Below are 15,357 nucleotides of genomic sequence, written 5' to 3'. Positions count from 1 at the left end.
GAAGTCGCTCCTGAATCAACTTTACCTTTTCCAAGGCATCCCTTACCAAGTCAGTACCATATAACTTAGTCTCACCTGGCTCAAACCATCCGATAGGTGAACGACATTGCCGACCATATAAAGCCTCAAATGGAGCCATCTCGATGCTGGATTGGTAACTGTTATTATAAGCAAACTCGGCCAAAGGCAGGAAATGATCCCACTGACCTCTAAAGTCAATCACACATGCTCTGAGCATATCCTCCAAAATCTGAATTGTCCTCTCTGACTGCCATCGGTCTGCGGATGAAAGGTTGTGCTGAGCTCTACACGGGTCCCTAACTCACTCTGTACTGCTCTCCAGAAATGTGAAGTAAACTGAGGGCCTCTATCTGATATGATGGAAATTGGCACACCGTGCAACCAAACTATCTCTTGAATATAAATCTGGGCCAACCTCTCTGAAGTATACGTAGTCACAACAGGAATAAAATGTGCCGACTTAGTCAACTTGTCAACAATCACCCAAACTGCATCAAACTTCCTCAAGGTCCGCGGCAACCCAACTTCAAAATCCATAGTAATTCGTTCCCATTTCCACTCTGGTATGGTCATCTGTTGGAGTAGGCCACCTGGCCTCTAGTGCTCATATTTAACTTGCTGGCAATTTAGACACCGAGCTACATACTCAACTATGTCCTTTTTCATTCGTCGCCACCAATAATGTTGCCTCAAGTAACGATACATCTTAGTAGCACCTGGATGAATAGAATATCGAGAACTGTGTGCCTCTTCCAGGATCTTTTTCCTCAGCCCATCCACATTAGGAACACATAGACGATCCTGGAGTTGCAGAACACCATCCGCTCTAATAGTAACTTCCTTGGTATCACCTCGTAGTACCGTTTCACGAAGAACCACCAGGTGTGGGTCATCATACTGGCGAGCCTTGATCTGCTCCAATAGTGAAGATTGGGCCACAACACATGCAAGAACTCGGCTGGGCTCTGAAATGTCTAGCCTCACAAGTCTGTTAGCCAAGGACTGAATATCTGAGGCTAATGGCCTTTCCTCTGCTGAAATGAAAGCCAAACTACCCATACTCTCCGCCTTTCTGCTCAAGGCATCTGCAACCACATTTGCTTTGCCCGGATGATACAAGATAGTAATATCATAATCTTTTAGTAACTCCAGCCATTTGCGCTGTCTCAAATTTAGGTCCCTCTGCTTGAACAAATGCTGCAAACTGCGATGATCAGTGTAAACTTCACAAGACACCCCATAAAGATAATGCCTCCAAATCTTAAGAGCGTGAACTATCGCAGTTAACTCCAAATCATGTACCGGATAATTCTTTTCGTGGGGCTTCAGCTGACATGAAGCATATGCAATAACTTGCCCTTCATGCATCAATACACAACCCAAGCCAACGCGCGAAGCGTCGCAATACACTATATACATCCCCGAACCGGAAGGCAACACTAACACTGGTGCTGTAGTCAATGATGTCTTGAGCTTCTGAAAGCTCAGTTAACAATCATCGGACCATCGGAATGGGGCACCCTTCTGGGTTAATTTGGTCAAAGGTGCTCCAATAGATGAAAAACCTTTCACGAACCGACGATAATAACCTGCCAAACCCAAAAAAAACTCCTGATCTCAGTCGCCGAAGTGGGACGATGCCAATTCTGAACTGCCTCAATCTTTTTGGGATCAACTTTAATACCTTCGCCCGATACAATATGTCCCAAAAATGCTATAGACTTAAGCCAGAACTCACATTTAGAGAACTTAGCATGTAGCTTTTGTTCCTGCAATGTCTGAAGCACTAATCTCATATGCTGCTAATGTTCCTCCTTACTGCGCGAATAGATTAATATGTCATCAATGAAGACAATGACAAACAAATCAATATATGGCATGAATACGCTGTTCATCAGATCCATAAACGCTGCCGGGGCATTAGTTAAACCAAAAGACATTACCACAAACTCATAATGACCATATCTAGTACGGAAAGCAGTCTTCGGAACATCCGAATCCCGAATCTTCAACTGATGGTACCCCGACCTCAAGTCGATCTTAGAGAATACCCTAGCACCCTGCAACTGGTCAAACAGATCATCAATACGCGACAACGGGTACTTGTTCTTAATAGTGACTTTGTTCAATTGGCGATAATCAATACACATCCGCATTGTTCCATCCTTCTTTTTCACAAATAATACTGGTGCACCCCAAGGCGATACACTCGGTCTGACAAACCCTTTGGCTAGTAACTCTTCAAGCTGTTCTTTCAATTCTTTCAATTCTTTCGGAGCCATGCGATACGGTGGGATAGATATAGGCTGGGTATCTGAAGCCAAGTCAATACAGAAATCAATATCACGATCAGGTGGCATACCTGGAAGATCTGACGGGAATACATCGGGGAAATCCCAAACTACAGGCACTGAATCAATAGCCGGAGTCTCTACGGTAGTATCCTGAACATAGGCTAGATAAGCCAAACAACCCTTCTCAACCATGTGTTGAGCCTTTATAAAAGAAATAACTCGATTAAATGAACTAATATGCGAACCTTTCCACTCCAGCTTAGGCAATGCTGGAATAGCCAAGGTAATAGTCTTGGCATGACAATCTAGAATAGCATGATATGGAGATAACCAGTCCATGCCCAGAATAATTTCAAAATCGGTCATCTCAAGCAATAGGAGATCTGCTCTAGTTTCATAACCACCGAATGTAATAATACAGGACCGGTAGATCTGGTTCACAATAACAGAATTTCCCACAGGAGTGGACACATATACAGGAGTACTCAAGGACTCACGAAAAACACCCAGGAATGGAGCAAATAGAGATGACACATATGAATACGTAGATCCTGGATCAAATAATACTAAGGCATCTTTGCCACAAACAGAAATAATACCTATAATCACAGCATCTGAGGCCTCTGCATCTGGTCTAGCCGGAAAAGCATAGAACCGAGCTGGAGCGCCAAATGTCTGGCCTCCGCCTGGCTGACCTCCACCTCTATGACGGCCCCTATCCACCTGTCCTCCACCTCTGGGTGGTCGGACTACTGGTGGAGCAACTGGTCCAGTAAGCATAGGCTGCTGACCGTGCTGTACTGGTCTACCCCGAAGCCTGGGGCAAAACCTCCGCATGTGACTGGGATCCCCGCACTCGTAACAACTCTTCGGTGCGATGGGCTGCTGACTAAGTGTCTGGCCCTGGGGACCTGAATACCCACTGGGAGGACCCTGAATAGCTGGTGGGCGGTAAGAACTCTCTGGGATAGCACTAAGATAAGGTCGCACTGGAGTACCTCGAGGAGGTGGTCGTGCTGGATATAGGGGTCTGCTGGATTGTCCTCTCACGAACTGACCTCTGCCCCCGGATGGAGCACCTCTGAACTCTCCAGAGTACCTGAACCGCTTATCTCTCATAATCTGCTCTCGGCTCCGCTGACGTACACCCTCAATCCTCCGGGCTATCTCCACAACTCGCTCATAAGAAGTACCCATCTCAACCTCTCGAGCCATAGTGGCCTGAATACCAGTATGTAAACCGGCTACAAACCTTCGCACTCTCTCCGCCTCAGTAGGGAGTATCATTAGTGCATGGCGAGATAATTCAGAAAACCTCGCCTCATAATCGGTCGCTGACATCTGACCCTGCTGGAGCTGCTCAAACATAAACTGCAACTCTTCCCTCTGGGAGGGTGGAATATACCTGTCCAAGAAGATATGGGTGAACCTGTCCCAAGTCATGGGAGGAGAATCTGCTGGTCTGCCAAGAGCACAAGACTGCCACCATCTACGGGCTCTACCCTCTAGCTGAAAAGTAGCGAAATCAACCCCATGGGATTCCAATATCCTCATGTTGTACAGTCTATCCTTGCAACAATCAATGAAATCCTGTGGATCCTCATGTCGCTCACCCCCAAAGACAGGAGGATGTAGTCTAGTCCATCTGTCCAATAGTTTCTAAGGATCCGCGGCTACAGCTGGCCTGGGCTCAGGTGTAGCTGTTGCCACTGGCTGGACTCCACCCATGGGTAGTGCACCCTGGGTCTGATATACAGCAGCTGCTTGTCCATGAGCCTGCGCAGTAGGGGTCTGTGTTCCCCCCCCTCCGCCTGAGATGTGGCTGGGTCTGTCGGAAATAAACCGGCCTGAGTCATATTATCCATGAATTGCAGCATACGACCCATGACATCCTGAAATCCCGGTGCAGATATGAAATCCACCGAATCTGGCTCTGCCACAGGCACCTCACCCTGCTCCTCAATAATGGGATTCTCTGCTGGATCCACTGGCGGCATAACTGGAATAGTCCTGGGACGTCCTCACCCTCTACCACGGGCTGGAGCCCTCCCTCGGCCTCTAGCAACTAGGGGAGTAGCTCTCCCCCGGTCTGGAATCTCATTAGAGCGTGTTCTCACCATCTGTGAGAGAATAAGAGAAGGATATTTAGTACTACATCAATTGCACGATAGAATATGAAGAAAGGTAGTTTCCTAACACCATATAGCCTCTCGAAGATAAGTACAGACATCTCCGTACCGATCCGCAAGACTCTATTAGGTCTGCTCATAACTTGTGAGACCTACGTGAACCTAGTGCTCTGATACCATGTTGTCACGACCCAATTTCACCTATAGGTCGTGATGGCGCCCAACACTATAGTTAGGCAAGCCAACTAATAAGTCATACGTACATTGGTTAAACTTTTATTCCAAGAAAATAATAAAATACCAACTCCTACCAATGTGTGTGTGCCAAGACCTGGTGTCACAAGTGCATGGGCATCTAGCAGATTATACAAAACTCCAAATACTGTCTGAAATGAAATAGACAGAATATAAATATAAGAAGAGACACTGGTAGCTGCAAAACGGCTCAGAAAGGCAGCTCACCACTATACCTCGGGATGACGTGGGTATGTGATGATAGGTCCTCCACTAGCACCTGTCTCAGATCCTGCACAAAAAGTGCAGCAAGTGTAGTATGAGTACGTAAACAACGTGTACCCAGTAAGTATCAAGCCTAATCTCGAAGTGGTAGAGACAAGATGGACGACTTTGACACTCACTATGGGTCAATAATAATAACTGAAATATATCTAGAATATTTAAATCACCATGATTTACAGAATTTACAATAATTTGTTTAATCAGCAGAGATAATCAAATTCCTTCAAATGTAACAATTCTCAATATATTAATTAAATTCCTTCAACTCAGAAAAATTCCAATTTATCATTTTAAATCTCATTTACAGGAGTAACAATTAATTCCATAAACAAGCAAGAATAATAATTCATTAAATTCTAAAGATTTTCCAATTTATTAATTAGCTTCTCAAACTGAAATAAATTATTAAGGTATCGTGTAATTATTATTATTAAGCACGATTTCTGCCGAGGACGTATGGCCCGATCCAGAGTGTCGTGTACACTGTCGAGGGACGTGCGGCGCGATCCATAGATGCATCTATCCTGCCGAGGCGTTCGGCCCGCTCCACAAGAAAGGAGGACATTTTCTTATGTGCCTCCGGAAGGACAGTATGTTTATTATAAGATAAATTTGGGAGGAGAACAATTTCTTTTGACAAGTAATTGATTTAAATAGAAATCAAGCCTATGAGATTTTCATCCTTTAATATCTTTATCAAACAATTCACAATATATTCATATATATATATATATATCAATATATATATATATATATATATATATCAATTAATATTAATTAATCAAAGAATACAATTTACACAAGTAATACATGCTTTGAGTCCTAAACTACCCGGACTTTAGCATTAATAGTAGCTACGCACGGACTCTCGTCACCTCGTGCGTACGTAGCCCCCACAATTAGCAACAATTATTTAATCTTAATTACCTATGAGGTAATTTCCCCCTCACAAGATTAGACAAGAGACTTACCTCGTCTTGCTCCAATTTAATCCACTATAAGGCCTTTTCCACGATTATCCAACTCCGTCTGGCTCGAATCTAGCCAAAATAATTCGATACAATCACTAAATATTATAGGAATCAATTCTATAAGAAAATACTACATTTTAAAGAAAAGATCCGAAATTAATTAAAAATTCGCCCGCGGGGCCCATATCTCGGAATCCGGCAAAAGTTATGAAATCCGATAACCCATTCAATTACGAGTCCAACCATACCAGTTTAACTCAAATCCGACTCCGAATCGATACCGAAATCTCAAATTTTCGTTTCTATGAGATTTCTAAACTTTTTCCAAATTTCAATCTCAAAACACTAATTAAATTGTGAAAACAATGATATATTCGTGTATATTGATCAAATCCGAGTTAGAATCACTTACCCCAAATGTCTTTCCTTGAAAATCTGTCAAAAGTCGCCTCTGTTCAAGATCAAGTTTGTCAAAAATGGCAAATGGGTTGAATGCCTCTGTTTTGTTTTATAACTTACAGATCTGCCCAGTTCGATCTTGGGAGCTCGATCTGTCCAGTTCGATCTTGGGAGCTCGATCTCGGAAGCTCGTTCTTTGGAGCTCGATCTCGAGAGCTCGATCTCGGGAACTCGATCTTGGGTGCTCGATCTCGGGAGCTCGTTCTCGGGAGCTCGATCTCGGGAGCTCGATCTCGGGAGCTCGTTCTTGGAAGCTCGATCTCGGGAGCTCGATCTGTCCAGTTCGATCTTGGGAGCTCGATCTCGGGAGCTCGTTCTTGGGAGCTCGATCTTGGGAGCTCGATCTAGAGAGCTCGATTTTTACAGGCAGCCCGATTTTGACAGCATTTCCAGCAGAAAAATTGCAGCAGCTTTTGCAGCAGCTAAGTCCTACTTTTGATCCGTTAACCATCCGAAACTCACCCGAGGCCCTCGGGACCTCAGCCCAAAACACCAACAAGTCCTAAAACATCATGCAAACTTATTTGAAACCTCAAATCACATCAAACAACGCTAAAATCACGAATCATGCTCCTATTCAAGCTTAATGAAACTTAGAATTTTCAACTTCTACATTCGATGTCGGAACCCATCAAATCAACTCCGATTGTCCTCAAATTTTACACACAAGTCATAAATTATATAATGGAGCTATGAAAATTTTCGGAACTGGATTCCGACTCCGGTATCAAAAAGTCAACTCCCCGGTCAAACTTTCAAACTTTAAATTCCTATTTTAGCCATTTCAAGCCTAATTTCACTACGGACTTCCAAATAAAATTCCGATCATGCTCCTAAGTCCAAAATCACCATACGGAGCTGTTGGAATCATCAAAATTCTATTCCGGGTTCATTTTTTTAAAATGTTGACCGAAGTCAAACTTAGCACTTTAAGGCCAACTTAAGGAACCAAGTGTTCCGGTTTCACCTCAAACACTTCCAAATCCCGAACCAACCATCCCCACAAGTCATAAATCATTACAAGCACCTATGGAAAGTTTTATTTTCGGGAACGAGGTTCTAAAAGTTAAAATGACCGGTTGGGTCATTACAACTGAGTGAGGCCGAGAGCCTGATTATGAAGATGATAATGGGATCTGGCTGCACGCCGCAACAGGCCATATTGGATTTATATATATTACTTCCTCCATTCCAATTTATGTGAACCTGTTTGACTGGGCACGGAGTTTAAGAAAAAATAAAGACTTTTGGAATTTGTGGTTCTAAACAATTCAGAAAGGGCCCCAGAGTATTTGTGTGGTTATAAAAGCTTTTCATTAAGGGTAGAATTGTAAGTTTAAGCAAAATTGTTTCGAAATTTAGAAAGGGGTCATTCTTTTTGGAACAGACCAAAAAGAAAATAGGTTCACATAAACTGGAACGGAGGTAGTATTATTTCTGGGATCGGGCTGCACGCCGTAACATGGTTGACTGATTTATGCCATGATTGGCTTGTTATAGCGCTTGGGTTGAAGGAGACCCTCCGGAGTCTGTACACACCGCCAGTGTAGGTACCTACTGAGTGCGAGTGCTGAGTGCTGAGTGTTGAGTGATTGAGAGGAATGAGTGACTGTGAGGAAAGAGTGATTGTGAGGTTGGAGTGAATGAGAGGACTGAGTAACTGTTGCTCTGAGAGGATGCATTGATTTCATTATTGTTGTACTTCAGTTGTCATATATCATTGTTTTAGAAATTTCTGAAAGACATTATCTTCTGTTTCAGTCGAATTTGATATGAAATTACTGTTTGAGTTTTAGATGATGAACTTGAAAGCATGCCTACCTTCTTATGTTAGAAATTGTTGTAATTGGACTTAGCTGTGAAGCTCGTCACTATCTTCAGCTCTTTATTTAGTATTGTTAGTTACTGAGTTGGTTGTACTCATACTACACCCTGTACATCGTGTACATATCCAGGTACCTCTGGACACGGCGATTGCTAGTTTTTCGGAGCTTTATCTGTCGGAGACTATCGAGGTAGCTGCTCGACTTCCACAGACCTTGACTATCTTTCCTTTCAGTTTTTGTACTGTTCTACATTCTCAGACAGTGTTTTTATTAGTCAGACTTTGTTATCATTTAGATGCTCATGTACTCAGTGACACCGGGTTTTGGGAGTGTATTTATATCTAGTATTTGTGGGATTTTTTCTTTAATTTAATTATTATGTTTTCAGTATTTAAAAAAAATATGGGTTATTGATGTTGTCGGCTTGCCTAGTACCGAGATAGGCGCCATCACGACATGTGTGATTTTGGGTCGTGACAAGTTTGTATCAGAGCCTAGGTTACATAGGTCTTACGAATCATGAACATGTTTAATAGAGTCTTGCGGATCCGTACAGAGACGTCTGTGCTTATCTTCGAGAGGCTACCGAACCCTTAGGAAAATTTCACTTTCTTGTATTCTGTCATGCGAATTTGTTGATTCCAGAAACTAAATTTCTGTTATTCTATTATCTCACAGATGGTGAGAATACGTACTACCGGATCAGATGATCAGCCACCAGTGCCACCAGTTAGGGCCGCGAGAGGTCGAGGCCGTGGTAGAGGCCGGGCCGAGGTAGAGGTATAGCTCGTACAGCAGTTGGAGCAGCACCTGTAGCACCACCAGTTGCTCCAGCTCAGGAGCAGATTCCAGATATAGTTGAGCCGATGGGACCCGGTCAGGCACCATCTGTGCCATTGAGATTCCATGCCTATAGGAGGCTTTGGCTCAAATATTGACAGTTTTCACTGGCCTTGCTCAAGTGGTTTCGGCTCAGGCCGCACCAGCCACTTCTCTGGCCGGGGGAGGTACTCATACCCCTGTTACCCATGCTCTAGAGCAGGTAGTGCAGGGACTCCAGATATCGGGGGTACTATCTAGCCCAGTTGGTTGCAGCTACTCACGCTCCTGTAGTCCCCGTTATGGCAAATGATGAGCATAGGAGACTTGAGAGTTTTGAGAGTCTTCGACCTCCATCATTTAGCAGTGCTGAGTCAGAGTATGCTCAAGGTTTTCTGGATAAGTGCCAACAGATGCTTCGGACAACGGGTATTTTGGAGACCAGTGGGGTCTCGTTCACTACTTTTTAGTTTTCTGGAGCTTCCTTCAGATGGTGGGAAGCTTATGAGAGGTGCAGTACCACTTACATGACAAGAGTTCTCTGTTCTCTTTTTGGAGAAGTTCGTGTTGCAGTTTTGTAGGGAGGAGCTGCGCAGACAGTTTGAGCAGCTTCGGCAGGATGGCATGTCTGTGACCCAGTACGAGATGAGTTTTTCTGAGTTGTCTCATCATGCAGTTTGGTTGGTTCCCACTGATAGGGAAAGGATTAGGAGATTCATTGATGTCCTCACATATCAGCTACAGTTACTTATGACTCGGGAGAGGGTATCTGGTGCTACTTTTGATGAGGTAGTTGACATTGCTCTGCAGATAGAGATGGTCCGTAGCCAAGAGTGTGGAGAGAGGGAGGCCAAGAGGCCTCGTGGACTAGTGGTTTCAGCGGTGTTCCTTCAGGGGGTCAATTTTACCACAACAGGGGTCGTCCTTACAGGAACGCTCAGATGGGTCATCCAGTTCACCGTGGTGCGTCATCCGTCCATGGTTCATATAGTTCTCATCAGGGCGAGTAATCTCTTAGTGCCTTTCCAACCCAGAGTTCATCCCGTGCCCCTTCAGTTTAGGGTTTATTTGCACCGGGTGCTTCTAGCAATTATTCTGGTTCTCGGGGCCCGATTCAGTCCGCACCACCACCAGTACCGGGGAGCTGCTTTGAGTGCGGGGAATTTGGGCATATGTGGAGACAATGTCCTCATCGCTCGGGAGGTCTAGTGTAGTAGAGGAGTCAAACTACGACTTCAGCACCAGTTACTTTGCCACTCGCCTAGCCAACCCGGGGTAGGGCTCAGTTAGCTAGGGGTCGCCCAAGAGGGGGAGGCCGATCAGGTGGCGGTCAGGCCCGATTCTATGCTTTTCCTGTCAGGCCAGATGCTGTTGCTTCAGATGCAGTGATCACAAGTATTGTCTCAGTGTGCCACAGGGAAGCTTTTATATTATTTGACCCTGGTTCTACTTATTCGTATCATCGTACTTTACTCATTATATAGATATGCCCCGTGAGTCCTTAGTTTCACCTATTCGTGTATCTACACTGGTGGGCGATACTTTTACTGTAGACCGTGTGTATCGGTCATGTGTGGTAACTATTGGGGGACTGGAGACTAGAGTTGATCTCTTATTACTTAGTATGGTTGGTTTCGATGTAATCCTGGGTATGGATTGGTTGTCCCCATGTCATGCTATTCTGGACTGTCACGCAAAAATCGTGATGTTGGCAATGCTGGGGTTTCCAAAGGTCGAATGGAGAGGGTCTTTAGATTATGTTCCCAGTAGGGTAATTTCTTATTTGAAGGCCCGGTGTATGGTGGGGAAGGGGTATTTGTCATATTTGGCCTTTGTGAGGGATGTTGATGCAGATACTCCTACAATTGATTCAGTACCGGTAGTGCGAGACTTTTCAGATGTATTTCCTGCAAACCTGCCAGGTATGCCACCCGACAAGGATATTGATTTCGATATTGACTTGGTGTCGGGCACACAGCCCATTTCTATTCCTCCGTATCGTATGACACCAGCTGAATTGAAAGAATTGAAAGAGAAACTCTAGGAACTCCTTGATAAGGGGTTTATTAGGCCTAGTGTGTCACCATGGGGTGCTCCAGATTTGTTTGTGAAAAAGAAAGATGGTACTATGCGGATGTGCATTGATTACAGACAACTGAACAAAGTTACAATCAAGAACAAATATCCCTTGCCGCGTATTGATGATTTATTTGACCAACTTCAGGGAGCGAGGGTATTCTCCAAAATTGATTTGAGATCGGGGTATCACCAGTTGAAAATTCGGGATTCGCATATTCTAAAGACGATATTCAGGACTCGTTTTGGTCACTATGAATTTGTTATGATGTCATTTGGGCTAACCAATGCCCCAACAATATTTATGCACTTGATGAATAGCGTATTCCAGCCGCATCTTGACTCATTTGTCGTGGTATTTATTGATGATATCCTGGTGTAGTCACGTAGCCAGGAGGAACATGCACAATATTTGAGTATTGTACTACAGAGGCTGAGGGAAGAGAAACTTTATGCCAAATTCTCTAAGTGTGAGTTCTGGCTTAGTTCGGTGGCATTCTTGGGACACATAGTGTCCAGTGAAGTAATTAAGGTAGATCTGAAAAAGATAGAGGCAGTTCAGAGTTGGCCCAGGCCATCTTCAGCTATTGAGATTCGAAGTTTTCTCGGGTTGACCGGTTATTATCATCACTTTATGGAGGGTTTCTTGTCTATTGCATCGCCTGTGACTAAATTGACCCAGAATGGTGCTCCGTTGAGATGGTCAGAAGAATATGAAGAGAGCTTTCAGAAGCTCAAGATAGCTTTGACTACAGCCCTAGTATTGGTATTGCCTACAGGTTCAAGGTCTTATACGGTGTATTGTGATGCGTCACGTATTGGTCTCGGCACAGTGCTAATGCAAGACGGTAGGGTGATTGCCTATGCATACATACAATTAAAGGTACATGAGAAGAATTATTCAGTCTACGACCCTGAGTTAGCAGCTATTGTTCATGCCTTGAAGATTTGGCGGCATTATTTGTACAGTGTCCATTGTGAGGTTTATACCGATCACTGGAGTCTACAACATCTGTTTAAACATAAGGATCTTAATTTACGGCAGCGAAGGTGGTTGGAGTTGCTTAAGGATTATGATATCACCATTCTCTGTCATCCCAGAAAGGCCAATGTGGTGGCCGATGCCTTGAGTCGTAAGGCAGAGAGTTTGGGTAGCTTAGCATACTTACTGGTAGCAGAGAGGCCTTTAGCCTTGGATGTTCAGGCCTTGGCCAACCCGTTTGTTAGATTGGATATTTTTGAGCAGAATCGAGTTTTGGCTTGTGTGGTTTCTCAGTCTTCTCTTTATGATCGTATCAGAGAACGTCAGTATGATGACCCCCATCTGCTTGTCCTTAAAGACACGGTTCAGCACAGTGATGCCAAGGAAGTCACTATTAGGGATGACGGTGTATTACGGATGCATGGCAGGCTATGTGTCCCTAATGTAGATGGTTTGCGTGAGGTTATTCTCCAAGAAGCTCACAGTTCGCGGTACTCCATTCATCTAGGTGCCGCGAAGATGTATCAGGATTTGAAGTATCACTATTGGTGGAGGCGAATGAAGAAAGATATAGTTGGGTTTGTAGCTTGGTGTTTAAATTGTCAACAGGTAAAGTACGAGCATCAGAGACCGTGAGGATTGCTTCAGAGACTTGAAATTCCGGAGTGGAAATGGGAGCGTATTACCATGGATTTCGTAGTTGGGCTTCGACGGACATTGAGGAAGTTTGATGCTGTTTGGGTGATTGTAGATCGGTTGACCAAGTCCGCGCATTTTATTCCAGTTGGTACTAATTATTCTTCGGAGCGGTTGGCTGAGATTTATATTGGCAGAATTGTTCGCCTACACTGTGTGCCAGTGTCCATCATTTCATATCGGGGCACACAATTTACATCATAGTTTTGGAGAGCAGTGCAACAAGAATTGGGCACACAGGTTCAGTTGAGCACAACATTTCGCCCTCAGACGGACGGATAGTCCGAGCGCACTATTCAGATATTGGAGGATATGCTACGCGCCTGTGGCATTGATTTTGGGGGTTCTTGGGATCAGTTTCTGCCACTCACAGAGTTTGCTTATAATAACATCTACCAATCGAGCATTTAGATGGCTCCATATGAGGCTTTATATAGGAGACGGTGTCGGTCTCTGGTGGGTTGGTTTGAGCCGGGTGAGGCTAGGTTATTGGGTACTGACTTGGTTCAGGATGCCTTGGAGAAGGTCAAAGTGATTCAGGAACGGCTTCGCATGGTGCAGTCTAGACAGAAGAGTTATGCCAACAGGAAAGTCTGTGATGTTGCTTACATGGTTGGGGAGAAGGTTTTGCACAAGATTTCACCCATGAAGGGTGTGTTGAGGTTCGGGAAGAAGGGCAAGTTGAGCCCTCGGTTTATTGGGCCTTTTGAGATACTTAAGAAAATTGGAGACGTGGCTTATGAACTTGCTTTTCCACCTAGTCTATCAGGTGTTCATCCAGTGTTCCATGTATCCATGCTCCGAAAGTATGTCAGGGATCCGTCTCATATTCTAGATTTCAGTACAGTGCAGCTGGACAGTAATTTGATTTATGATGTGGAGCCGATGGCTATTTTAGACCGGCAAGTTCGAAAGCTGAGGTTAAAGAATATAGCATCAATGAAGGTACAGTGGAGAGGACTGCTAGTCGGAGAAGCTACTTGGGAGATAGAGCAGGAGATGCGGAGCAAATATCCACACCTATTTGAGACTCTAGATATGATTCTAAACCCGTTCGAGTACAAACGTTTGTTTAAGAGGGGGATAATGTAACGACCCGGCCGGTCATTTTGAGTACTATAACCATGTTCACCCATTTACTGCTCAAGTTATGCTTTACATTTGTTTTATGACTTACCGTGTTAGTTGGTTCGGGTCCGGAAGGATTTCGGAGTGAAATGAGACACTTAGTCTCATAATTGAAAACATAAGTTGGAAAAGTTGACCGGATGTTGACTTATGTATAAACGACCTTAGATTTGAATTCTGATGATTCCAATAGCTCCGTATGGTGATTTGGGACTTAGGAGCGTGTCCGAAAAATGATTTGGAGGTCTGTAGTGGAATTAGGCTTGAAATGGCGAAAGTAAATTTTTTGGAAAGTTTGACCAGGGGTTGACTTTTTGATATCGGGGTCGGAATCTGATTATGGAAATTGGAATAGGTCCGTTATGCCATTTATGACTTGTGTGCAAAATTTGCGGTCAACCGGACTTGATTTGCTAGGTTCAAATGTAGGATGTTTCGATGTCGTTTCTTCAAGCATAAGTGGTATCACATTAAGTAAATGGGCTCCAAATTCAGTTTTGATTGAAGCATTAGATCCGTATTGAAATTTCGGAGCCATAGAAAAATGAATCGTCGAATTCGGACATCGTATGAGAGAGTTATGCCCATTCCAATGTCGGGAAAGATTTCCCGTCACCGCCAGCACCCAGGGTAGCTTGGGGCGCTAGCCCTGGCACTGGGAATTGTTGGGGTTCTGGAAATTGCGCCACAGGAAGCGCCCCACACTGCCTGTGGCGCTCGAAAACATCAGAGGCTCTATAAACGGGGTTTTTGGCCATTTTTGACATAAACATAGTTGGGGAGCTCGGTTTGGGCGATTTTTAGAGGCAAACTTCACAAATTGGACTGGGGTAAGTGATCTTAACTTGATTTGGTCCGTTATTCATGAATCTAACATTATTTCCAGCGCTTATTTCATGATTTGGGGGATTAGAATAGAAATTTTCCAAAAAATTAATTTGAGGGTTTGAAGGCCGAATCAGAGTCGGAATTTAGTAAATTTCGTATGGTTGAACTCATGGTTGAATGGGCGTTCATATTTTGTAACTTTGTCGGGTTTCGAGGCATGGGCCCCACTATAAATTTTTGAGTTAATTTCGGATTTTATTGTGAAATTTAGCATTTTCATATGGAATTGATTCCTATACCTCGTGTTGATTGTATCGAATTATTTTGACTAAGAATCGAGGCTCGAAGGCCGAATCGCGAGGAAAAGGCTTATTGGAATAAAGAATTGCTCGGATTGAGGTAAATAACAGTTTTAAATTTGGTCCTGAGGGTATGGAACCCCGAATTTTGTGATATGTGATTGGTTTTGAGGTGACGCACATGCTAGGTGATGGGCGTGTGGACGTGCATCGTAGGAATTGTGACTTGGTCAATTTCATGGAAATGTGTAGTTGAATAATCTGTTGATATCGATACATTTTCCACGTATTAGAGAAATCGAACTATAAA

Source organism: Nicotiana tabacum, chromosome 17 (genome assembly GCF_000715075.1).
Source record: "Nicotiana tabacum cultivar K326 chromosome 17, ASM71507v2, whole genome shotgun sequence".
NCBI classification, from domain to species: Eukaryota; Viridiplantae; Streptophyta; class Magnoliopsida; order Solanales; family Solanaceae; genus Nicotiana; species Nicotiana tabacum.
Note: the sequence above shows the minus strand (reverse complement) of the source record.